Source organism: Phascolarctos cinereus, unplaced genomic scaffold (genome assembly GCF_003287225.1).
Source record: "Phascolarctos cinereus isolate Bilbo 61053 unplaced genomic scaffold, phaCin_HiC Scaffold_4;HRSCAF=312, whole genome shotgun sequence".
Classification (NCBI taxonomy): Eukaryota; Metazoa; Chordata; class Mammalia; order Diprotodontia; family Phascolarctidae; genus Phascolarctos; species Phascolarctos cinereus.
The window spans coordinates 719,130,489-719,155,629 of record NW_027555847.1 but is presented as its reverse complement, the minus strand read 5'-3'; the positions used below and the strand labels follow the sequence as shown (position 1 = coordinate 719,155,629).

General features: G+C 44.3%; 1 pseudogene across 1 annotated transcript; it reads left to right on the top strand.

The window, feature by feature from the left end:
* Positions 1-1,518: 1,518 nt before the first annotated feature.
* LOC110215207 (galactosylceramide sulfotransferase-like) lies at positions 1,519-24,118 on the top strand (annotated as a pseudogene). Its single transcript, XR_013485770.1, has 3 exons — positions 1,519-1,782; positions 16,254-16,387; positions 20,236-24,118. The product of XR_013485770.1 is annotated as a galactosylceramide sulfotransferase-like (transcript).
* Positions 24,119-25,141: the final 1,023 nt, after the last annotated feature.

Sequence of the window (25,141 nt, the reverse complement as noted above, 5' to 3'; positions counted from 1 at the left end):
ATAGAGAAGGAGAATGTCAGAGCTGAGAGATCACTTAGAGTAGAGATTGTCACAGCTTAGAGGAACCTGAGAACACAAAAGAGGAAATTTCAGAGCTGGAGGGTATGTGTGTGGAGGGGGGGAGGGCAACTTAGAACATAGAACATCAGAACCACAGAGAGATTAGAACACAAAATAGAGAACATTGGGCTTCAGAAAGAACGTCAGAGCTGGTGAGGCTTCGAATAGAGAATGGTAGAACTGGGGAGGGTGTCTCAGAACCCAGAACAGAAAATATCAGAGCTGAGAGTATAGAGAATTCTACAGCTGAGAAGGACTGAGAGCACAGAAGAGAAAATGGCAGAGCTAGACAGTCAGGTGGGGGTGGTTTAGAAAATAGAATGTCAGAACCAGATAGAGTTTAGAACACAGAATCAGAGCTGGTGAGACTTAGAACATAGAATATAGAATGCCAGAGCTAAGGAAACTTAGAAGACAGAACAGAGGATATCAGAGTTGGTGGGACTCAGAAAGTAGAACATAGAATGCCAGAGCTGAGGGAGCTTAGAACGCAGAACAGAAAATGCTCAAGGTGGAATAAAACCACAATTTCAGAGTTAGAGGGAACTTCTGAGTTCATTAGCCCTGGCTAGTTCACCTGAACTAGCATTTATATTTTGCAAAGCCTGTACATGTTATCTCATTTGATGCCTACAACAATCTTGGGAGGTTGTTGTTCCCATTTTATAGATGAAAAAACTGGGGCTGAGGAAGCCTTGCTCTGGTCATGTCTGCCTAAACCCAAGTCCAGTGCTTCACCAGCCCTGTACCATAAGGGTCCTCGGCTTCACCCCCTCTTTCAAGGGGTCCTCCGCTTTGCTGGAGGTCCTCCACTGAGAGAGAATCCAGCCTGTGCTGAGGATGCCCATCCCACTATGGGACAGCTCTGATGCTTAGACCTTTTCCCCCTTCAATCAAGCCTCATGCTGCCTTTTCACTACATTCACCCATTACCACACTGGTCAGCAGGGACCAGGGCCAAGAAGCCTAGCCCTTCTACCCTACAGCTCTTCACATTCATTCTCTCCCATCTAAACACTTCTTTTGTCATTCAAAACTCACATTTATTAACACAGAGATTTGCTGGATCAAAGTCGTAAGAACTCCCAATTTTATGACCCTTGAGGGTTTGCAAAGCCCTTTCTTCACCACAGTCCTGGAGGGGGTGTGTGGGTGTGTTTGTGTTTGGGGGGTGCGTGGGTGTGTTTATGTTTGTGGGGGGGGTGCGTGGGTGTGTTTGTGTTTGGGGGGGCATTTTACAGAGGTCTCTTGTATAAACTGCCAGTAAACAGGCTGGGGAGAATTCTTGTGAGAAGTCAAAGAACTCTGTGTTATAAAATATCACTGATACATTTACAGCTTTTGTCTGAGTCAAGACCTGAATGGAGGGAGGGGTAGCCAGTCAAAGGCAAGGGTAGAATCAGAGACATGTATGCTGGTCTAATGTAGGGGGTCAAAGCCGGAAGCTAGAAGCAGGACTGTTCCTGAGCCTCTCCCTCCCTAGTCCCGTCTGGACTCTCCTGAGGTGGATGGCACCCAGCACAATCCAGTCCGGCCCAGCAGGGAGGGGACAGCCTGCCCAGGGAGGAGCAAGGGAGATGATCCCTGTCCCCCCAGGTCCAGCCAAGACAAAAGGCTGTAGGTGCCAGGACTGGCAGTTTACATCAAGAGCAGAGACCCAGGAGCACCATGAGTGGCAGAGTCAGAGCCCTGAGCCCTCAGCAGCAGGACGCCCTAATCCAGGTGAGCCCCGCGACTGTCTCCCATCACCGCCCCATCCAACAGTCACTAGGTCCTACAGAAAACAGAAGGGGTGTGCATGGGTCAAGGTGTGGGGGTGTCAGTCCTTCCTTCTTCACTGGCTGCTGCCCCAGACTGCAGATCCAGCTGAGGGGCATTGTTGCAGGCTAAGAGGTTGAGAGGTTGTGACCCCTCAAAGACCGGAGTATAGGACGGGTCATCTGGAATGAATTCACAGACTCAAGCATTCTTTAATTCAAGGTAGTTCAGATTTATTATTATGCTTTTCAGCGGACAAGGATTCTTAAAGGATCCTGCAACCTTAGAGAGGTACAGGTAAAGTTTATATAGGATAAAATACAATAAAACACGTGCCAAATATGCTAACTAGGGGGTTCAGGGTGGGATCAGGGAGTGGTTAAGGAGTGGGTCAGTTCTCAATTGAAACTCAAGATAAGAAAAGTTCCGTTATTCAAGAGAGTATCTGGTCCCAGACATCCTGGGCCCAGTGATAACACACCGGAAGAATACCGATCAGCTCTATCTGGTCCTGGAATTTGCTGACACAGGAAGGGGTGTTTTTAGTTCACTCAGAGAGAAAAAGATTAATTTAGGTTTTTTGGCCCTTATTGGGGCTCACTTGATCTTAAATGATTATCAAGGGACAGTGTTTCTGAGGCTAGGGAGAAATTGGGGCCCAAGTCCAAGCACCCAAACATAAGCACCCAAGCCCCCCAACAACATCACCATCTGCGGGTGCTTTAAAGTTTACAAGGAACCTTTCTTAGAACAGCCCAACGAGGAAGGCAGAATAAATGTTATTCTACCCCTTTTGCAGATGAGCAAACTGAGCTTAGAAAGAATCCTGTGCCTTTTGTCCCAATCAAGGCCCTTTCCTTATCTGTAAAATGATGGGGAGGGGGTGGTGAGTCAGCGGCCTCTGAGGTCCCTTCCAGAGCTGTGTCTTTGACCCCACGAGCAGACTCTGGAGTCTGCACTCCAGTCTGGAGGATTCCTTGAGTCGGGGCATTCCCACCCTGGTCTTGCCCAGACTCCCTTGGGGCCCAAAGCAGTCCATTGCAGGCAGGCCCTGGGTGGGGGGACGAAGGGACCCCCCTTCCTCTCTTTTCCTCTCTCCCTTGCCCTGCACGGAGCAAGCTGAGGTGGTCAGAGCAGCAGGACAGGCTACCTGGCCTAGAAGCCCCTGAGCTCTGGATTGGAGACCCGAGCCCCAGGCAAAAAAAAGCTGATCCGAGGGAGTGTAATGACCCCTCCAGGTCCTTGCAGCCCAGGAAGTAGCCCAGCCCATCACCCCATCCTACCTTCTTCTGGGAGCTCGTCCAGAGGAAAGAGCTCTGAAGCCGGAGTCAGATGGACCAGGTTCCTCCTCCTTGGCCCCGTGACCTGGGAAAAGTCCTTTCCCCTCCAGGGGCCTCAGAAGAGGATGTTGAGCTGGATGATCGCCAAGTTCCCTTCCAGTTCCAATGCTGCGCTCCTGCTCTCCCCCTTTATTCGTACACTCACAGTTCTAGAAGGGACCTTGGAGTCCATTTTATAGATGAGCAAGCTGAGACCCTGCAACATTTAAGTGACTTAGGTTGCATAGGTAGTGAGTGTCAAAGGCAAGATTTGAATCCAGGTCCTCTGACCACGTCTTTCTCTGCTTGTTCTATCACATTGCCCACTGCCCCTGCCAGATCTCGTGATCCCAGGACGGGAGGCAGGGAGAGGGCTCCAGGAAGGGCAGGGCAGGGCAGGGCAAGTTGGCACTCCTCCATTCACCACCCCCATTTTTGTTTAATATTGTCCCAGTGTTTTAAAGTTTGCAAAGCGTTTCATTCAATCCTGCAACCTGGTGAGGCAGGTGCCTGGTTATCCATAAGGAAACAGACAGAAATGTTAGTGACTTGCCCAGGGTCACCCAGTAAAGGTGTCTAAGGCAGGATTCCTCCTCTGCCACCCCTCCAGTGCTCCCTGCCAGCCAGGTGAGTAGTACACCTTCCCTTGATGAAGCTTCATCCCATGACAGCCCTGGGCTGGGGGAGAGATTGGGCCGGGGCTGCCCCTCAGGGGGCTGGAGAAAGCTGGGCTGCTTCTAGACCCCTGTCCCCTCCCCTCCCTCCCCTCACGCTCTAGCTTCCTACCTCCACAGTCTGGGAAACGGTGCCTCCTCCCTATCCCTGTGCAGGAGAGCCCCAAGGCCATGAGCCCCTCCATCCTATGCTGGGAGGGGAGAGGGAGGGCAGCCCCAGCCTGTGCCCAGCCAGCTGTGCCCTGCCCCAGCTCTTCATGGAGAGTCAGGGAGGAGTGGATGCCCTGCCAAGAGACGCTCAGAATCTCCCCTGTTCATGCCTTACCACTCCTAGCAGTGAGGAAAAGAGCCCACATGTGGAGTCACAAGATTTCAGTTTGAAACCAGCCTCTGCCACAATGGGACCAAAGCCAATCACTTTTCCTCTCTGGGCCTCAGCTTCCTCCTCTGTAAAATAGGGGTAACATTTGCAGACCCTGCCTTGGAGGGTTCTGCAGAGAAAGCAGTTTGTGAATCTTAGGGTGCTATAGAAATGAGCCAAAGGACTTGGAACCCCAGCTCTGCCCCTCATCCTCTGTGTGACCTTGGGCAAGTCCTTGCCATTCTTCGAGCCTCAGTTTCCCTCCTGTACAAGGAGAAGTTTAGGGTCAATGGCCCCTAACATCCAAATCAGTGATCTCTGTGATCTTAGGCGAGTGCCCCTCTCTTGGGGGCAGGGCTCAGTTTCCTCACCTGCAAACAGAGGCAGGTTCCAATTCAAGGCCTTGGGCTCAGCATCAATGCTCAGTGAACATTTGTGGATTTCTTCATGGCTGGGAATCAGTCTGGCGAGGGGAGACTTCTTAGCCAGGACACTGTCTCCCTAGGGGCTGGCTTCCCCCCATCCCTCTCCCAGTGAGTGCTTAGGGACCTACTATACCAGGTGATGCCTGAATTCCAGGCCTCCTCAAAGAAGTCTGGGCCCCTTTTCTTCTTACTTGGGTCCTGGTCAGGGAGGGAGAATGGGGAAAATCCAGGACTTAGAGTTGGGGCCCTGGGTTCTAGTTGAAGCTCTGCCCTTTCTTTGCTGGACGATCTTAGGTCACTTCCTCTCTGTCCCCAAGACAGAGGTGTTGGCTAGGTGACCCAAGTGGGCTCCTCCCAGGTCCAAAAGTCTGTGACCAGAGCCTGCCTACCCAAGGATGGAGGCAGCCCCAGAGAGCTGCCCCGGAAGGTCCTGCTGGCCTGGACAGCCCTTCCATACGTGCCGAGTGCTGACACTGGGCAAGATGCCAGGGCTCCCCTCCGGCAATTCCTGACTTTGCCCAAGGATCAAGAAGGGAGGTGTGTGGATGGGAGGTGGCTTTGCCCTCAGGGCAGCCACAGTACGTGCTTTGGGAATGGAGGCTGGCATGTACAGGTCAGTGTCTCTGACCTTCCTGGGACATGGAGGTCCCTGCTGGGCAGGGGGCGTGACTGGGGAGGAATAGTGGAAAGTTTTCCTCAGTGCTCCCTGTCTCCTCCCAGAAGCTTCCCAGGCAGGCTTCTCCAGGAGGTGAGACCAGGAGAGATGCTAAAGAAGCGACTGTCATCTTTCAATAGGACTTGAGTGTTTGTGAACCACTTTCTCAACAGCTCTGTGAAATGGTAGGACAGCCAAATAGGAGGAGAGCTCAACCCCCTAACAACTACTCCATACAGCCTTTCTTCACCAGAATTTTCACCTGTGATTTCACTGCTTCTAAGGAGCTCCCAGTGAGGACACTGCCCCAGTGAATGAGGTTATCATCTGAGAGACCAGCTGGGTGACCCTGGGGAGATCACTTAACCTCTCTCTGCCTCGGTTTCCCCATCTGTAAAGTGAAGATAGTAATAGCACCTACCTCCCAGGCTTGTGAGGTTCAAATGAGATGATGTCCGTAAAGTGCTTGGCACCGTGCCTGGCACTTGTAATGTTGTTCAGTCTCTCAGTCATGTCCCATTCTTTGTGAGCCCAGAGACCAGAGCACAGCAGGCTCTTCTGTCCCCCACCATCTGTCTGTCAAAGTCTGTCCACGCTCATATTTGCTGCTCCACGACACTCCATCTATCTCCTCCTCTGCCGTCCTCTTCTCCTTTTGCGTTCAGTCTTTCCCAACATCAGGGTCTTTTCCAATGAGTCCTGTCTTCTCATTATGTGGCCAAAGTACTTAAGCTTCCACTTCAGTATTTGACCTTCCAGTGAATAGTCTGAATTTCTTTAAATATTGACTGATTTGATCTCCTTGCTGTTCAAGCAACTCTCAAAAGTCTTTCCCAGCACTATAAATCACAAGCATTGATTCTGTGTTACTCAGTTTTCCTTATAGTCCAACTCTCACAGCCATACATAATACACACTGGAAAAACCATAGCTTGGAGCATATGGACCTTTGTTGGCAAGGTAATGTCTGTGCTTTTTAATTTGCCGTCCAGATAATGACTTTCCTTCCAAGGAGCGAGTATCTCTTAATTTCATGGCTGCAGTCACCATTTGCAGTGATCTTTGAGCCCAAGACCATAAAATCTGACACTGTCTCTATTTCTTTTCCCTCTCTTTGCCAGGAGGTGATGGGACTAGTTGCCAAGATCTTCAGCTTTTTTGATGTTAAGCTTCTAGCCAGCTTTTACACTCTCCTCTTTCACCCTCATCAAGAGGCTTCTTAATTCCTCTCCACTTTTTGCCACCAGAGTGGTATCATCTACATATTTGAGATTGTAGACATTTCTCCCAGGAATCTTCATTTTGGCTTTTGATTCATGCAGCCTGGCATTTCACATGATGTACTCTGCACATAAGTTAAATAAATAAGGCAGCAAAATACAACCTTGTCATATTCCTTTCCCAATCTTAAATCAATCAGTTGCTCCATGTTCAGGTCTAACTGTTGGTTCTTGGCCCACATACGGGATCCTCAGGAAACAAGATGATCTGGTCCTCCCACTGCTTTGAGGATGCCCCATTTTCTTGTGATTCACACACTCAAAGGTTTTAGCAATGAAGCAATGAAATGAGTCAATGAAGCAGAAGTAGAGCTTCACTGGAACTCCCTTGTTTTCTTCATAATTCATGTTGGCTATCTGGTCTTCAGTTCCTTTGACTCTTCAAAAATCAGCCTGCTTTTCTGGTAATTCTTGGTTCACATATTGCTGAAGCAAGCCTAGCACATAGAATCTTCAGCATAACCTTGCTGGCATGTGAAATAAGGGCAATTTTTTGGTAATTGGAACACTCTTTGGCATTTCCCATCTTTAGGATTGGGATGTAAACTGATCTTTTTTTCTTTTTAAATTTTTTTTTATTAATTTATTTTGATTTATCAACAATCACTTCCATAAGCTTTTGAGTTTTAAATTTTTCTCCCCTTCCCTCCCCCACCCTTCCCAAGACAGTGTGCAATCTGATAGAGGCTCTACATATATATTCCTATTAAAAGTATTTTTGCATTAGTCATGTTATAAAGAAGAATTAGAACCAATAGGAGAAACCACAAGAAAAAGGAAACAAAACAAAACAGAAGGAAAAAAATGGCAAATAGTATGCTTTGATCTGCATTCAAACTCCATAGTCCTTTCTCTGGGTGTGGATAGCATTTTCCATCATGAGACTTTTGGAGATGTCTTAGATTCTTGCATTGCTGAGAAAGGTTAAGTCTATCAAAGTTAGTTATCGCACAACGTGGCTGTTACTGTGTACAATGTTCTCCTGGTTCTGCTCACTTCACTCAGCATCAGTCCATGCAAGTCTGTCCAGGTTTTTCTGAAGTCTGCCTGCTCATCATTTCTTATAGCACAGTAGTATTCCATTACATTCATTTGCCACAACTTGCTCCAGCCATTCCCCAATAGATGGACATCCCCTCAATTTCTAATTCTTTGCCACCACAAAAGGAGCTGCTATAAATACTTTTTGTACATGTAGGTCCTTTTCCCATTTGTATGATCTCTTTGGGATACAGACCTAGAAGTGCTATTGCTGGGTCAGAGGGTATGCACATTTTTATAACCCTTTGGGCATAGTTCCAAATTGCTCTCCAAAATGGTTGGATCAGTTTACAACTCCACTAATAATGCATCAGTGTTCCAATTTTCCCACATCTTCTCCAACATTTATCATTTTCCTGTTTTGTCATGTTGGCCAATCTGATAGGTGTGATGTGGTACCTCAGAGTTGTTTTGATTTGCATTTCTCTAATCAACAATGATTTAGAGCATTTTTTTCATCTGACAAAAATGGCTTTAATTTCTTCATCTGAGAACTGCCTGTTCATATCCTTTGACCATTTATCAATTGGGGAATGACTTGTATTCTTATAAATTTTGATTTAGTTCTCTATATAGTTTAGAAATGAGGCCCTTATCAGAGACACTGGTTGTAAAAATTCTTTCCTAGTTTTCTGCTTCCCTCCTAATCTTGGTTGCATTGGCTTTGTTTGTGCAAAAACTTTTCAATTTAATGTAATCAAAATTATCCATTTCGCATTTCATAATGTTCTCTATCTCTTTTTTTGGTCATAAATTCTTCTGTTCTCCATAAATTTGACAGGTAAACTATTCTTTGCTCTCCCAGTTTGCTTCTAACATCAGCCTTTATATCTAAATCATCAGCCCATTTTGATTTTATTTTAGCATATGGTGTGAGATTTTGGTCTATGCCTAGTTTCTGCCATACTCTTTTCCAGTTTTCCCAACAGGTAAATTGATCTTTTCTAATCTAGTCAGTGACCACTGTAGAATTTTCCAAATTTACTGGCATATTGAGTACAAAGCTGATCAGTTCTGTGAAGACATCTTCTAGACATCTACAACATCTTCTAGAAATAACACTAAAAAAAAATCTCACATGCATCATAGGGGATTGGAATGCTAGAGCAGGAAATCAAAAGATAATTGGAATAACAGGCAAGTTTGGCCTTGGAATACAAAATGAAGCAGAGCAGAGACTAATAGAGTTTTGTCAAGAAAACTCACTGGTCATCGCAAACACTTTTTCTTTTCTTCCTTTTTTCGTGGTAGCTATCTATGGTTGGGTTCTTTTTCCTTTGCTTACTCATTTTTATTTCTTTGTTTTTTGTTTCATTTTGTTTTTAACAGCCATTAGTGTAATCAAGTTCTAGTCCTGAGCTAGGAGGAATGATGTCCCAAGCCTTGGGTCCTTCTTACTGTTGTTTTCTGAGGTCTTTTCCTGTACCCAACCTTTGGGCTCTCTCCACACCCAAGCCATGGCTAGGGTCCCTAGCCACACCATCCTGTAAATGATCTTGCTCCCTGCAGTTCCTCTGGTGGCTGCAAACTACAGCTGTTCTCTTTGCCGTGGATCTGAAACCAGGGATTCTGCTGTCCTGCAAGTGCCTAAAGCCAGCAGCTGCTGCTGCTGCACTTACCAGGTGTGTGCTAGCTCCTTCTCCCCTGCAGCCACAGCCTGGGAGGGGTCTGGTCAGTACAGCTGGGCTCAGCATTCCTCGACAGTGGAAGGTCCTTCAGTCTTCTACTCCACTGTCAGACCCTCATACCATAGGTCAGATGAACTTTTCGAAGGCTGAGGCTGCCTCCCATTCCAGCAGTCCCCAGGGCTTGTTATTTATTGACTCTGCAGAGTGAGCCTGGAGGTGTTTGCACTTCACTTAGACCACACTTCTGCTCCTGGAGGTCAGGTCTTTCTTGGAGTCTTCTCAAGTTGTCTTAGGAGACAACTGCTTTATCCTAACTGGTCTACATTCCCTCAGAGGAGATGGTCTGCCTTTTTTTGTGGAGGAAACTTCGAGAGCCAAAAGTTTTCCGATCTACTCTGCCATTTTCCCAGAATCCTCCAAACACCCTTTTTCAACAAGGCAAAAGGCAATTCTACACATGGACATCACCAGAGGACCAATATCGAAATCAGATTGATTCTATACTTTGCAACCAAAGATGGAGAAGCTCTACGTAGTCAGTTAAAGCAAGACCTGGAGCTGACTGCAGCTCAGATCATGAGCTTCTGATTGCGAGATTCAGACTTAAATTGAAGAAAGTAAGGAAAACCATCAGAACATAGAGGTGTGACCTAAATAACATCCCTTATGAATATGAAGTGGAGGTGATGAATAGATTTAGGGATTAGATCTGGTAGATAGAGTGTCTGAAGAGCTATGGACAGAGGTCCACAATATTGTACATGAGGCAGCAACAGAAAACATCCCAAAGATAAAGAAGAGCAAGAAAGTAAAATGTAATAAATAGCTGAGGAAAGACGGAAAATGAAAGAGAAGGGGGAAGGGAAAAACATATGGAGCTGAATGCTGAATTCCAGAGAATGCCAAGGAAAGATTAGAAGATTTTCTTAAATGAGCAATGTAATAGAAGAAAACAATAGAATGGGAAAGACATGAGATATCCCCAAGAAAATTAGAGATATCAACGGAACATTTCATGCAAAAATGGCCATGATACCCAAAGCACTATGAAACTGTACATACCCTTCAATCCAGCAATAGCACTGCTAGGTCTGTATCCCAAAGAGATCATTAAAAAGGGGAGAGGACCCACCTGCACAAAAATATTCACAGCAGCTCTGTCTGTGGTGGCAAAGAATTGGAAAATGAGGGGATGCCCATCCATTGGGGAATGGCTGAACAAGCTATGATACGTGAATGTAATGGAATACTATTGTGCTATAAGAAACGATGAGCAGGCAGACTTCAGAAAAACCTGGACAGACTTGTATGGTCTGATGTGAGTGAAGGGAGCAGAACCAGGAGAACGTTGTATAGTAACAATAATATTGTGCAAGGACCAACATTGATAGACTTAGCTCTTCTCAGCAATGCAAGGTAATTCCAAAAGACTCATGATGGAAAATGCTATCCACATCTAGAGAAAGAAGTATGGAGTCTGAATGCACATTGAAGTATATTCTTTTCCTTTTTTTTTTTTTTTAACTTGCCCAGAGTCACACAGCTGGTAAGTGTCATGTGTCTGAGCCTGGATTTGAACTCAGGTCCTCCTGACTTCAGGGCCAGTGCTCTATCCACTGTGCCACCTAGCTGCCCCCCTGTTTTTTTTCTTTCTTGTGGTTTCTCCTTTTGTTCTGATTCTTCTTTCACAACACAACTAATGTGGAAATAGCCTGTAACAGATAGCATGCCATCTTGAGGAAGGCAGAGGGGAGGGAGGGAGAAAAAAAAATTTGGAACTCAAAATCTTATAAAAGGGAATGTTGAAAACTATCTTTATATGTAATTAGAAAAAAAAATACTATTAAGTGAAAAAAAATTTTTAAATGTTAAATGGGCATGATACAAGACAAAAATGGTAGGGACTTAACAGAAGCAGGAGAAATTAAGTAGAGGGGATAAGACTACATGTAAGAGCTATACAAGAAAGAGCTTAGCAATACCAACAACCATGATGGTGTGGTTACTGATTTAGAGCCAGACATCCTGGAGAATGAAGTCAAGTGGACCTTAGGAAGTATTGCCTGGCACGTAGTAAATGCTTAATAGACATTTATTCTCTCCCCATCCCCTATTCAGATCAGCTCCTCTGCTCTGCAATTTATCCTCTTAGAGAGCTGCATAAAGCATTGAGTGGGGGAGTGACTGGCCTTGGGGTTGCATAGCCAGTACGCGTCAAAGTCAGAATCTGAACCCAGGTCTCATGGCCAAAGTCCAGTGTCCTTTCCACAGCTCCGTACTGCTTCCTTTCTCCTACTCTCTTAGCATTACTGAGATTTCACCATTTGAGTCATTTCTGTAATTCAGTTCTTGTTCAGCTGTGTCTGACTCTTTGTGACTCCATTTGGGGTTTTCTTGGCAAAGATTGTGGAGTGGTTTGCCATTTCTTTCTCCAGCTCATTTTATAGATGAAGAAACTGAGGCAAGCAGGGTTAAGTGACTTGACCAGGGTGACACAGCTAATATCTGAATTCAGACTTGAACTCAGGAAGATGACTAAAAATTTAACAATTAGCTCTTGCAATCAGGTAGCATATCACTGAAAACATCACTTTGGGGGACAAACAGAATCATGCCAACTTGTCACAGCCTCAGCCTAGCAAAAACAGTCTGTGGGGTGAATGGCTGGTGTTTGTGTCAGGAACTGAAACTGGTGGAACAAGTGTCAGAATTCTGGACTTTTATTCTATTAACAATGAAATTTTGGATTATAAATGCTTTTCTTTCTTTCTTTCTCTTCCTTCCTTCCTTTTTCTTTCTCTTCCTTCTTCCTTCTCTCTCCCTTCCTTCCTTCTTTCTTTCTTTCTTTCTTTCTTTCTTTCTTTCTTTCTTTCTTTCTTTCTTTCTTTCTTTCTTTCTTTCTTTCTTTCTTTCTTTTCTTTTCTTTCTTTCCTTTTTACTATGATTATTAACTTAGCAGAACTCTTCCTGGCAGAGGAAAAAAAGTAGATCTGAATTCTGTGTCACTTTTAAAAATGTTTGATCTGATATCCATAGGGTTGAAATAAAATTCTGCTGTAAAATGTCCAGAAAATCATAGAGATTATACTATTGCAGTTTCAAGGTGTGTTATGGCAGCACCAAAGAATTCAGAGTCAGACTCCCTCTAATCTAAGTACAGGCATTTACTGAGGATTGACACCCGTCAGAAGCAGGTGAGGTTCCAAGAAGGAACCAGCAGCTTACTAAGACAACACATGCAACTTTATATTGTAATGATGCTGATTACATGACAGAAATTAAGAATATTAAAAAGGCAGAAGGGGTTTGTTAAGGGATTAGGTAATGGGGAGGGATCCTTCCATGGTTCGGTGGTCAAACATCCTGGTCATGCTGCTTTCTGATTGGCTGGCTGTTGTGGTCCAGTCCAGTCAAGGTGGATAGCTAGGTATTGTGGTCCTGTCTTGGGCTAAACGGATGATGTGATTGTGGTTGAGTGCAAGGGCACACCTGTTCAAATATGTGAATTGGATCTGGGGGCAGTGGCTAGCTAAAGGCAGTGGCCGTATTGAGTCCGGGGTCCTGTGGCATGGTTAGAGCCAAATTGTGTGGTTAAATCAGGACATGCCTGCTGTTCAGTGGGGCCCATAAGGAAGTTAGAATGTTGGGGCTGGGGACAGATTTATTAGGATTCCATCAATATGGTAACCCTGGGATATGGAATGAACTCACTCATCTAGTGGTACCCCAGCTCACTGGAAACTGACAGCTGGAAGTGATGCTACCTGTTGTCAGAGGCTTCAGAATGTGTATTACCTTCCACTGTTTTCTCAGCAAAACTGATGAGAGTCACCATCACACTTTCCTTTTCCTCTGGGAAAGACAGATCCCCGAACTCTAAATTCTTTTGTGATGATCACTTGGATTTTGGTTCTGGTAAGGTCCAATGCACATATAGCCTAGAATGACAGGGTCCCAGAATTTCAGGGCTCGAGAGACCACTCAGTGGCCACCCCATGTGGAACAAAAGCCCTTTCCCACAGCAATAAGTGATCCATCAATTCATGCTTCAATATTGCAGTCATCCTTTCATTACAACAAGTTAGCACAAGAAATAAATGCACCTTTTATGAATAGTCTCATCTTCAGGAAGAGTGAACTTACAAGACTGTCTTCCTCTTTGGGAAAATAAATGGTCTTCTTGAGATTATTCCAAATTTATAACTCAAATGCAGTCTCCAGCCATTCTTCTCCAACCAGATTGTCCTCTCTGCTGATTAATGCTTGTCCCTCTCCCTTCTTAGGTCTCCTTCTGCCAGCCTCCTCTTACATGCTTCTTAGATTTGTGAATCCCTTCCACATATATGTGTGTGCATGTGTATATATTTTAAGCAATTGGGGTTAAGTGACTTGCCTAGGGTCACACAGCTAGTAATTGTCAAGTGTTTGGTCTGAGGCTGGATTTGAACTCAGGTCCTCCTGACTTCAGCTCCAGTGCTTTATCCACTGTGCCACCTTGCTGCCCCCTTCTATATATTTTCACTTCCCTCTTTGGGACTATATGTGCAGGAAGGGGAGTTTCCACAGATCAGGGGACTTCAGTGAATAATAGTGGCAAGTGCTCCCAGTCAGGCTTCCTCCCGGTCCTAGTGCCAATGTCTCTCTTAAGTCTCACCCAAGCTGTGGCTCCTCTAAGTACTTAATAATTCCTGTTGTTCTGTCCTAGGAGACAGCCCCAAAAGACTTCTTACTACCTGACATTGGACATGCCCACACAAGATCCTGTAATGTGTAGAATGCTGAAATTCTCCCGTTCTCACAGCATCCTCCCTCTGCCTTAACATTCCACTTAGCCTTAAACTGATGTCTGTCCATTTGTCTGCAGAAACAAATAAAATTCACAAATTGATTAGAGGAGAGAATTAGAAAATTAGAAAGTAAAAGTTGTTGTTGTTTAGTAATCTTTCAGTCATGTCAGACTCTTGGATTATAAATTCTTTTCTTTTCTTTCTTTCTCTTCCTTCTTTTTTCTTTCTCTTCCTTCCTTTTTCTTTCTCTTCCTTCTTCCTTCTCTCTCCCTTCTTTCTTTCTTTCTTTCTTTCTTTCTTTCTTTCTTTCTTTCTTTCTTTCTTTCTTTCTTTCTTTCTTTCTTTCCTTTCCTTTTCACTACAATTATTAAATTAGCAGAACTTTTACTGGTAGAGGAAAAAAAGTAGATCTCACATCTAGGATTACAAAGAAAGTCAAAACATAGTCCCTGTCCTCATGGAGTTGACATTCTAACAGGAGAGACAGCTAGGCACATATGAGATCTAGAGAGGACCATTTGAGGATAATCCCAAAGGGAAAATACCAGCAGTATGTGGGGACCTGGGAAAGGATACTTGCAAACAGTCGTCTTCGAGCTGAGGCTTCAGTGAAACAAGGGGAGCTGGGAGGTGGAGGTAAGGAGGGAGAACATGGCAGACCAGGGAAGGCAGGCAGGGAGTAGGAAGATGAAATGTCTTGTGTGGGGCACGGGTGGGAGGCCAGTGTTGATGGATCAGAGGTAACTGGAGAAAAGTGTAAGCAGACTGGAAAGGTTGTGAAGGGCTTTAAAAGCCAAACAGAGGATTTTCTATTTGATCCTGAAATACTGGAGTTTATTGGGTGGGGAGGTGACTTGGTCAGACCTGCACTTTAGGGAGATAGTTGTCAGCTGAGAAGAGGAAGGACTGGAGTGGAAAGAGCCTTGAGTCAGGAAGACACCCCCCCCCCCACCGCAGCAGCTGCTGCAGCAGTCCAGATGTGAGGTGATTAGGGTCTGCACCAGGGTAGGGGCAGAGACAGAAGGAGAGAGAGAGGCTTTGGAGCTAAAAACATTTGACAATTGATTGGATATGGGAAGCAAAAGAATGAGGGATTCAAGGATGATGCCTAGGTTCGAAGCTTGGATGAATGGGAACAGTAACAGGGACATTTGTAAGAGGAGAGCATTTGGGGAGACACAGAATGAGCTCAGTTTTGTACATGCCAAGTTAGAGATGTTTCTGGGACCTGCAGTTCCGAATATCACAAAGGCAGCTGATGATGAGACACTGGAGGTCAGGTAAGGGGTTAGGGCTCGGTATAGGGATGATAATTGAACTTATGGGAGCTGACGAGGTCACTAAGGTGGATAGTGTAGTGGGAAAAAGCAAAGGGCCCAGAACAGAGCCCCATGGGACACTCACATTTAGTGGGTATGACCTGGATGAAGAATCACCAAAGGAAGGAGACAGAGAAGGAGCGGTCAGTTAGGTAGGAGGAGAATCAGGAGAGAGGGGTGTCCTGAACATGGAGGGGAGAAGAGAGAGTGATCAAGAAACATGGAGATTGGGAAAAGACCATTAGATTTGGGGATTAATAGACCATGGTAGCTTTGGAGAGAGAAGCCATAATGTGGAGGGTTTAGAAGAGAGTGAGAGGAGAAGAGGGGCACTGATCATAGACCCCCTCCTCAAGTACGTTAGCCATGAAAGAAAGAATAGAGACATATGAACATTAGGGGTATTGAAGAAGGTGATACAGGAAGACATGTGAGGAAGGTGAGATGAGGCACCTCAAAAAAAGATGAGCTCTCCTTGGTGGTTTTTTAGGTGAAGCAGGGGGCTAAGTCCTCAGCTGAGTGGATGGAGGAAGAGGCACTGGAGGAGGCTTGAAGAGGGATGAGAAGTTTTGGAAGAGCTGCTGGACTGAAGAGGAGGAGGAGGAGAGCCAACCTTTAGGGAGGTGTGAAAGGACTGTCTTGCTGCGCTGAGGGCCCAGTTAAGATTCCACCAACATAAATTTGTGTCACTCAGTCTCCAAGGTCATGTGGCTTTCATGAGCTCCCATTAGCCATGTGTAGCCTTGTCTTTGTCACAGATATCTGCCAGCAGCCAAACCTCCCAGGTCTCCCTACACATGAATTTCTTCCATTATGATGCTCAGATGAGACAGGGGAGACACATCCTCTGGTAGCTATGAAGGGGAGTGGTCATTGTGATTGCTGCTGTTCACTTCATAGCTGCTGCCTTTATCTCTCTCTTTCTTTCTCTCTCTCTATTCCCCAGGTGACTGAGATGCCATCCCGAAGGAAGCCCTGGCACAGCATGTCAAAGAGGCTCCTTCTGGGTTGCCTCTTTACTGGCCTTCTATTGCTGCTCTACTCTTACACTATTGCTCCTTCTCAAGCCACCATGGCCAAGTGAGTGAGAAGCAAAGAAGGGGAAAAGGGGGTGGCTTGGGCAGCCTCCTGGCCTCAAGATTGAGGGTTCCTTTGTGGGGCAATCTTATAAGGGGAGTGGGTAGGAGGGGCCTCTCACTTCAAAGGCAAGTCTCTCCGGGCCCATGGACAGACAAGAGCCACATGGGACATGTGTTCATGTGTCCATGCGTCCATGTGTCCACCGCAGACAGGAGAGAGCCTGGGGAAGAGGAAGAGGCTAAGGCTTCCCTGTGTCAATTTTCAGTGTTTGGTCTAAATTAGGTCATATATGTGCTGTTCACTCTCTATAAGCTAGCAGAATCATGCATATACGGGAACCCAATCAGAATGAGCTCAAAGAAAGGCTAGTTGAAGGAGACTATATATCCATAGAGTAAGGAAGTGCTCCCCCCTCCCTTTCTGACCCAGGATGCCTGTGTCAGCCAAAATTATAGTTTCCATAGAACAAGACAGCCATTAACAAGGGGATGTCATAAAATATGAGAATGTCTTACAAGAGAGGGACATAAAACAACAAGATGAGAAAAATGTCATTAATCAAGATTGTTCAGTTCAAGGCACCTGGTCTTTATCAGTCATAAACAGAAGAGTGCTCCCTGTCAGCTTCACCTGGTCCTGTGATTGCTGACTTGGCAAGAAAACTGTAGATTCTCTCAAAGAGCATCGCAAGGAACTGTGGGAGTGTTAACTTGGAGTGCGCCAAATATCTTTTTCTGATTGGCTAGTCCAAGTTTTCAGCCTTCTTTGAGTGATGATAGGCTTAAGTTGGTCTCACACCTAGTTGTTAGAACTAGAACATAGAACATAGAATGTAAGAACTGGGAGAAAACTTAGAAGACAAATGTCAGAGCTGAAAGGAATGTCAGAACGTTGAACACTGGAGCTGAAAATACAACTTGAGAAACGGAACAGGTCTTAGAGCATAGAATGTCAGGTGCAAAGGGGATCTGAGAGCACAGAGTGTTAGAGGTAAAAATGAAGATAGAACATAGGGAGTAAAAGCTTCACAGAACCTTAGAATGCAAAATATGAAATATTAGATCTAAAGGACTTTGTAGAATATGGAATCTAGTCAGAGTTGAAGGGGGTCTGAGGTCACAACTTCTTAGAACTAGAAGAAACCTAGAACAAAGAATGTTAGAACTAGGTAAGAACTGGAAGGGACATTAGATGCCATCTATCCCCAGCTCCTCATTTTGTTTATTTGCATTTTATTTCTTAAAGTTTTGTTGATAATTTTTGAACTTCACTGTTACTTCCCCTCTCCCATTGACCCACCAAGAGAACCTTCATAATAACTAAACAAACAAACAGATAAACAAATAAATAAATAAACAAACAAACAAATAAATAAATAAATACAGACAAGCAAAACAAATTGGCCAGCTCTGGAAGTGGCCACACCTTATTCGACCACCAAGAGATGGGAGTCACGTTTCACTCTTAGTCTCTTAGAGTTGTCACTGAACACTGCCTTGATACGAATTCTAAACTGTTTCAATGTTGTTTTCCTTTACATTACTGTAGTCATTGTGGAAATTGTTCTCCTGGTTTTTCCTTCTTTGTTCTACATCATTTCATACAAGTCGTCCCAAATTTCTCTGAATTCGTATCCATAATTTCTTGTAGCACATTAATATTCTATTAAACTCCTCTTTATTCAGTCACTCCCTAGTAGATGGACATTCACTTTCTTTCCAGTTCTTTGCTACTGCAAAAAATACTGCCATAAATATTTTTATCAGTGCAACTAGAATTATTTTTGTATACCTAGATTCTAGATATACTTTCCCTTCTGTCTTTGTCCTCCTTGGGGTTATGTATCTAATAGTGTTATCACTGGGTGAAAGGACATGTACAGTTTGATAAATTTTTTTGGTGTAATTCTAGAAGTTGGGCTATTTCCCAACTCCATCAATAATGCTTGTCTTTCCAGGGTCCCTTCAAACTTTGCTATTGTAACATGGGTGAGCATTGCCGTGGAGGGTAGAGTTGGCCAGACGATACTTGATACTTCTTGCTCCCTTCTCCTTACTGAAGGAAGGAAGGGAAGGGAATCGGTGTTTATACAGTGCCTATTGTGTGCCAGGCACTGCGCTAAGCACTTTCCAAATATTATCTCATTTAATACTGAACACTAGATACAAGTCTTTCCAAAGAAGAATTCTTCCAGGGTCTTTCTTATCTCCTCCTCAGGGGATGACATATGTGATTTTTTTTCCCCTCTGGTTATGTCCCTGTCCTCTCTACTCCCTTTCCTTTATTTAATAATCCAAAATCTGTGCCAACAATTAGATTGATTTTTATCTTAGGAAAAATAAAACGACCTTTAAGTCTACATGACATGGTCCTTTTCTTGGTTTATGGAGTTACATCAGATGAAAAGTTATTAATACAATTGCAATAGCTCAGAGCCCCCAGATAAGAATATTCCTACCATTCAGACAGAAATTTGGCTCTCTGACTTAAACTAAATATTTTAAAACTCCAGGTCACCCCTAACCTCTCCTTGTTTGAAGCAAAAATTGGGATGCAGCTTGTTAAGCTCCAGGCAGGTCTGGGGACACTGTCTCCCTCCTCCCCCAGCCCTTTGCTGCTACTGTTTGGCTCTTTCAGTCTTCACTCCTTCCTCTCAGTCCATGTCTCCAGGCTGTGTGTGTGTGTGTGTGTGTGTCTCTGGCATGATTTGAATCTGCTTTCCTCCTCAGAGCCTGTAATAGATCCAAATTGTTCTCCAGGATTAAAGGTAATGCTTGTCCCTCTGAACTAACAAATCCCAATCTGTTAGGCAGGTTCCAAACCTGTATTGTACCATTTTTGTCTTCTATAATCTCAGCCAACTTCTTTAGCATGAGGTTAAACATCAGAATTATCTTACTTTGCATTGTTCCTATTAATATTGATTTGAAGCATTCTTTCATTTGGTTGTTAAAAGTTTACCATTTTTCACCTCAAAGTCATCTGCTCATATTATTTGACTGCTTATCTACTCTGGAATGATTCTTGTTCTTATATATTCTGGTGTGCATGTGTGCATATGTGTGTGTATGTGTGTGTACATGTGCATGTGTGTGTATGTGTATGTGTGTGAGTGTGTGGGGGTGTGCGCGTGTGTGCATGGGTCTATTTGTGTAGATGGACAGATAGATGTAGATACAGATGTAAATATACAGATGAACATATCCTATACGTAAGACTTTTGTAATAGAGATGTTTGCTGCAAAGACGTTTTCCCATTTAATTGCTTCTCATCTAAGTCTAGTTGTGCTAATAATAGTTTTACAAAAACTTTTCAATGTTACGTAATCCAACTTGACTGTTCTCTTATATGAGCATTTCTGCCTTTTGTTCAGTTAATAATTCTCCCCTTGGCCACAGGTGTGTAAGCAGCTCCATTCCATTCTCTCCCAACAATTTGAGGATGTGCCCATCTCTATTTATGGCATAGCTCTCTATGTGGAGCTTATGGTAGCATTTGACTGTTGAATCTCTATAGTCCTCAAAGTAAACTATCATATCATCTGTGATTGGAGATGTTTGCTTGTTCTTATTTCTTTGATTTCTTTGCCTTATCTTATTGAAATAGCATTTCTAAAACCATATTTAATACTAGTGGTGACCATGGATATCTTTGTTTTACCCCTAATCTTATTGGAAAGGTTTCTAGTGTTTTCCCATTGCAATTAATATCTCTTGGTCAGCTCTTACTTTACAGATGAGGAAGCTGAGACCTAGAGAAGAGAAAGGACTTACCCAAGGTCACACATGATGAGAAAAAATGATTACAGTTTTCTCACCAAAGCTCTCACCGTTCTCTTTCCCAACAGGGCCCCAGAGCCAGCCCGATGCTCCTCTCCACCACTACCTACCAACATCCCCAAAGGCTCCTGCTGGCCGAAGTTAGATGTTGTGTTCATGAAGACCACAAGACCGCCAGCAGCACCCTGTTAAATATCCTCTTCCGCTTGGCCAGAAGCACACCTCAAGTTGCCTTCCCAGGGATGACTTCAACTACCCGTCCTTCTTCAAGCGCGCCGGTGCACAACTACCAGCCGGCGACTGCTTCAATATCATCTGTAACCATATGCGTTTTCCTACGCTGAAGTGCATAGCCTGGTGCCCCCAACGCCACGTTCATCACGGTGCGCGGATCCAGCCCATCTCTTGAGTCCTTCCATACTTTGGGTGGTGGTGCCCTTCACATGGAAGCTCACGGGCCGCAACAAGCTGGCCAAGTTCCTGCAGGACCCCGCCCGCTACTACGACCCCAAAGGCTTCAATGCCCACTACCTCCGCAACCTGCTCTTCTTCGACCTGGGCTACGACAGCGGGCTGGACCCCCGCAGCCCCCAGGTGGAGGAGCACATCCTGGAGGTGGAGCAGAGGTTCCACCTGGTCATGCTGCAGGAGTACTTCGACGAGTCCCTGGTGCTGCTCAAGGACCTCATGTGCTGGGAGCTCGAGGACGTCCTCTACTTCAAGCTCAACGCCCGCCGGGCCTCCACTGTCCCCCAGCTGACAGGCAAGCTCTACCAGCAGGCCACGGACTGGAACCAGCTGGACGCGCGCCTCTACCGCCACTTCAACGCCAGCTTCTGGCGCAAGGTGGAGGCCTTCGGGCGGGAGCGCATGGCCCGCGAGGTGGCTTCTCTGAGACAGGAGAATAAGAGAATGGAAAGGATCTGCATTGATGGGGAGCATGCAGTGGATGCCAAGGACATTGAGAAACCATCACTGCAGCCCTGGCAGGCAATGGGGACAAAGACAATTCTTGGTTACAACCTAAAGAAGCATATCAGTCATCAGTATGGCCAGTTGTGCCGAAAAATGGTGACTCCTGAAATCCAGTACATGACTGAACTTGGGGTCAACTTGTGGGTCACCAAGTTATGGTGGTATATTAGGAAATTGCTGCATATTTAATAGATACCTGACCCTGACCAATTCTCTGTTATTCCTGGCTCAAAAAAAACATGGCACAAGGGGTATCCTTTACTCAGGGCAGAGTGGATGAACCTTTGGGCTAAACACTCAGGGAAATAGACAAGGTAATAAAATCTGACCTCTACTTTCCAAACCAGACCAATATCTTTCCATCCTTACCTTAACCCTGGGCAAGACATACAGAAAAATGGGCCAAGATCTGAGCATTAACTCACAGTCCACTGGGTGAGCTTACAAATGGTCAAGCCAAATTAGACTGGATACGAGATGCCTTCAGTCAAGAGCAGAATTTGAATAATTACATACATCTTAAAAATTTTAAGGGACATTCTCCTTTTATGGAGTAGCCTCTGAAATAATATAATTTGTTCTTTCCATTTTGTATGTGTAGAAAGTGAGATTGAGGAGAAGACTTCCCAAGAGATCATTCCCTATGATGTGTTGGCCCAAATTATTGGGATAAATTCCCTGGACTCCATTTCTCTGGATGCTCCATGTTTGGACACTAAGGATGGGTATTTCTAAATGAAGACTTGCATGGGTTGTCTTCTGAGAGGCAGGACATTTAAGGTGAGGCTACAAGACGTGGTCCTGAGTGGATATGAAGAGTCTAGCCCAGGAGTGGGGAAGATAACAGTACCAGCAGACCACTGATGACCCCAGAACAAAAGTAAGAGATTTCCTTAGATCCCCAGCCTTCCTCAAGTGACTTTATAGACCTCAAGACTTCCCTGAGAAGCTTGTCTGTGAGGCAGAGACTCAGAGATGGACAAGGCCCCACCCATAGCCCTGTCATTGAGGTGGCATTGGGAACTACCAGGTCAGTCGCTTTCATGAAGTGGACCTGAACTCTGAGATTTTTGCTCCTGGGTCATGAATTTGGAAGTGACTCTCCCCCAATTCTGGGTGATTAAGGGTTATATTATAATCACCTTGGAGTTTGTAAGGGGATTCACCCATTTGTATATGGGGCCTAAGAATGGCTATAATGTTAGGTCATATCAACCGTATTATTTTCATTGCTTTTGTTTCTAAATTAATTTGATGAGATTTCAACACGAGATTGCAGCTGGAACTGCACCGGGAGGCATAGCTAATGTGTCAGATAATATGACAGAGTCAGGAATCAAAATGATCATGACAGCCCAGACTAGAGCTTTGGGCTGAATGGCAGATGATGAATTTCAATGGTGATCAGTGTGAAGTCTTACATTCGGTTCAGAAGATCATCAACGTAAGGTCAAGAATGACGGGCTGTAATTAGACATTAAGTTGTTTGGGAAAAGGTCTGGGAGTTGGAGTGAACTGCAAACCTAAAATGAGTCAGTAATGTGAAAGGGCAGCTAAAAAAATCTGATGCTTTCTTGGCCTGAAAAAAGAAGGGCAGAGCCCCAAAGGGAAGGAAGGTAATTGTTCTTCCATGTCCTGCCCTGGTCCTTCTAACACCTAGAGTCTTACATTCGCTTCTGAGTAGGAATGTCATTGATAAGATGGAGGGCAACCAGGAGGGAAAAGGGCCTTAAGTCCATGTCATATGGAAATGGGGTGAAGCAACTGGTGATGGTTAGCCCAAAGGGGAGAAGACTTGGTGGGGGGGGATCTTAATCATTGCCATGAAGTATTTGGAGGACTGTCATATGAGATTCCTTTGTGTTCCCTTTGACCAGAGAGTAGAACCAGAAGCAATATGTGGGAGTTGCAAAACGGCAAATTGAGGCAAATTAGAACTATGTATAAGCGGGGTGGTTGACCTTGGGAGGTAGTGGTTTCTGCCCTTCTCAGAGGTTTGCAGTCAAAAGCCGGAAGACCAGTTGTCAAACATGTTATAGTGGGGGATTCTTTTCAGTTACAGGTTGGAGTAGATGGTCACTGAGATCTAAAATTCTCTACTTCTTTGCAATGATCTGCTCTTAGATTGGTGGCTTATACAATCTCCTGAGTGGAGAGCATAGTATTGGGGGGCCTATGGTCTCCTGATTTGTAAACTTAATGACACAAAATACTCTGACGTTGCGTGTTTTAAAATTAGCAAAGGGCTCTAGAGCTAGGGTTTTGGGGTGGCACAGTAGATAGAACACTGGACCTAGTGTCACAAAGACCTGAGTTCAGTTCAGCCTCTTGACACTTCCTAGCTGTGTGACCCTAGGCAAGTCACTTAACCTCTAATTATTTCAGTTTCCCTAAGTATAAAATGAAGGCAATAACAGCACCTACCTCCCCGGGTTGTTGTAAGGATCAAATGAGATAATATTTGTAAAGTGCTTAGCACAATGCCTGGTACACAGAAGATGTTTAATAAATGCTTATGCCCCTCACTTACCCCATTTGGGATTTTTACAGGATTTTTTGTTGTGTTATTTCAGGCATGACTCTCTATGACCCCATTTAGGGTTATCTTGGCAAGGGTACTGGAGTGATTTGCCATTTCTTTCTCCAGCTCATTTTATAGATGAGAAACTGAGGCAAGGATATTTGAAGACAATGAATCGGGTTAAAGCGACCTGCTCTGGCCTTGGACAGATTCATTGAAAACTTTTGGGAGTGTCTATGCTATGCTGATATTTCAAACTATATTTTGATTACATCCTTTTAAGAAAAGATTTGGCAAAAATTATTCATCAGCATGTGCACCACACTAACAGAATATATGCAAGATTTAAAAAAAAATTCATACATAGTGTCTAGGCTGTAATTTGACAGTGGTTTTCCAGTGCAAACTCTACTTCCCTCACCAACAAATTGATTCAATCAATCTGACAATGAGCGTGGCCCAAGGGAAAATTTGTTTCGCTTCATGATTTGTTTACAAGGGTTTTGTTTTTCTTTTTTTTTCTATTCTAGTGAGGTTAGGGGTGAAGGGGAAAGAGGGAGAGGAAATCAGCTTTTGTGAACTGAAAAAAATTATTTTAAAAGAAGTCAGATTGCATTTCTTTAAATGGTTTTGAAATATTCTATACGCTTATTTGTGCTCTAGTAACACTACTGAACAACAGTTCAATTGGACACTGTTTGATTATGTGTAGGGTTGAGCAATCACATGGCTCTTTGGCTATTAGAAGGCTGGCTGTTAGCAGCAGAATTGATCCTTCTGATTCTGATACAGAAAGGACTTTATACCATCCTTTGGACATATCAGAGAATGTAAAAAACTGGCTAAAGGATATAGGAAGGAAGACTGATCAGGTCACTAGGTGACCTATCAGAAACCATGGAGTGTCCCAGGATTTCCAAGGGCGTAAGTGCCCAAAATGTCACTTGGAAACTAGTTATTAAACTCCTATAGTATATCTTACAGTATGTTGCTTACAAGAAACACACCTGAAGCAGAGAAACATACAGAGTAAAGGAAAACCTAGAAAAACTGGTACGAACTGATACAAAGTGAAATGAGCAGAACCAGGAAAACATTGTACACAGTATCAGCAGCATCATGTGGTGATCAGCTGTGAATGCCTCAGCTTTTCTCAGCAACACAATGATCCAAGACAAGTACAAGGACTCCTAAAGCAAAATGCTATCTATATCCAGATAAAGAACAAATGGACTCCGAATGCAGATCGAAGCGCATTTTTTTTTACTGACTTTATTCTCTCTTGTGTTTTTTTCTACTTTTGATCTGTTTCTTCTTTTACAACCATGATAAATATAGAAATATGATTTCCATGATAGCATATATATAAACTATATCAAACTGCCTACTGTTTTCAGAAGAGGGGAGGGGAGGGTGGGAAGGAAAAAAATTTGGAATTCAAAATCTTGTAAAAATGAATGCTAAAAATTTTCTTGATT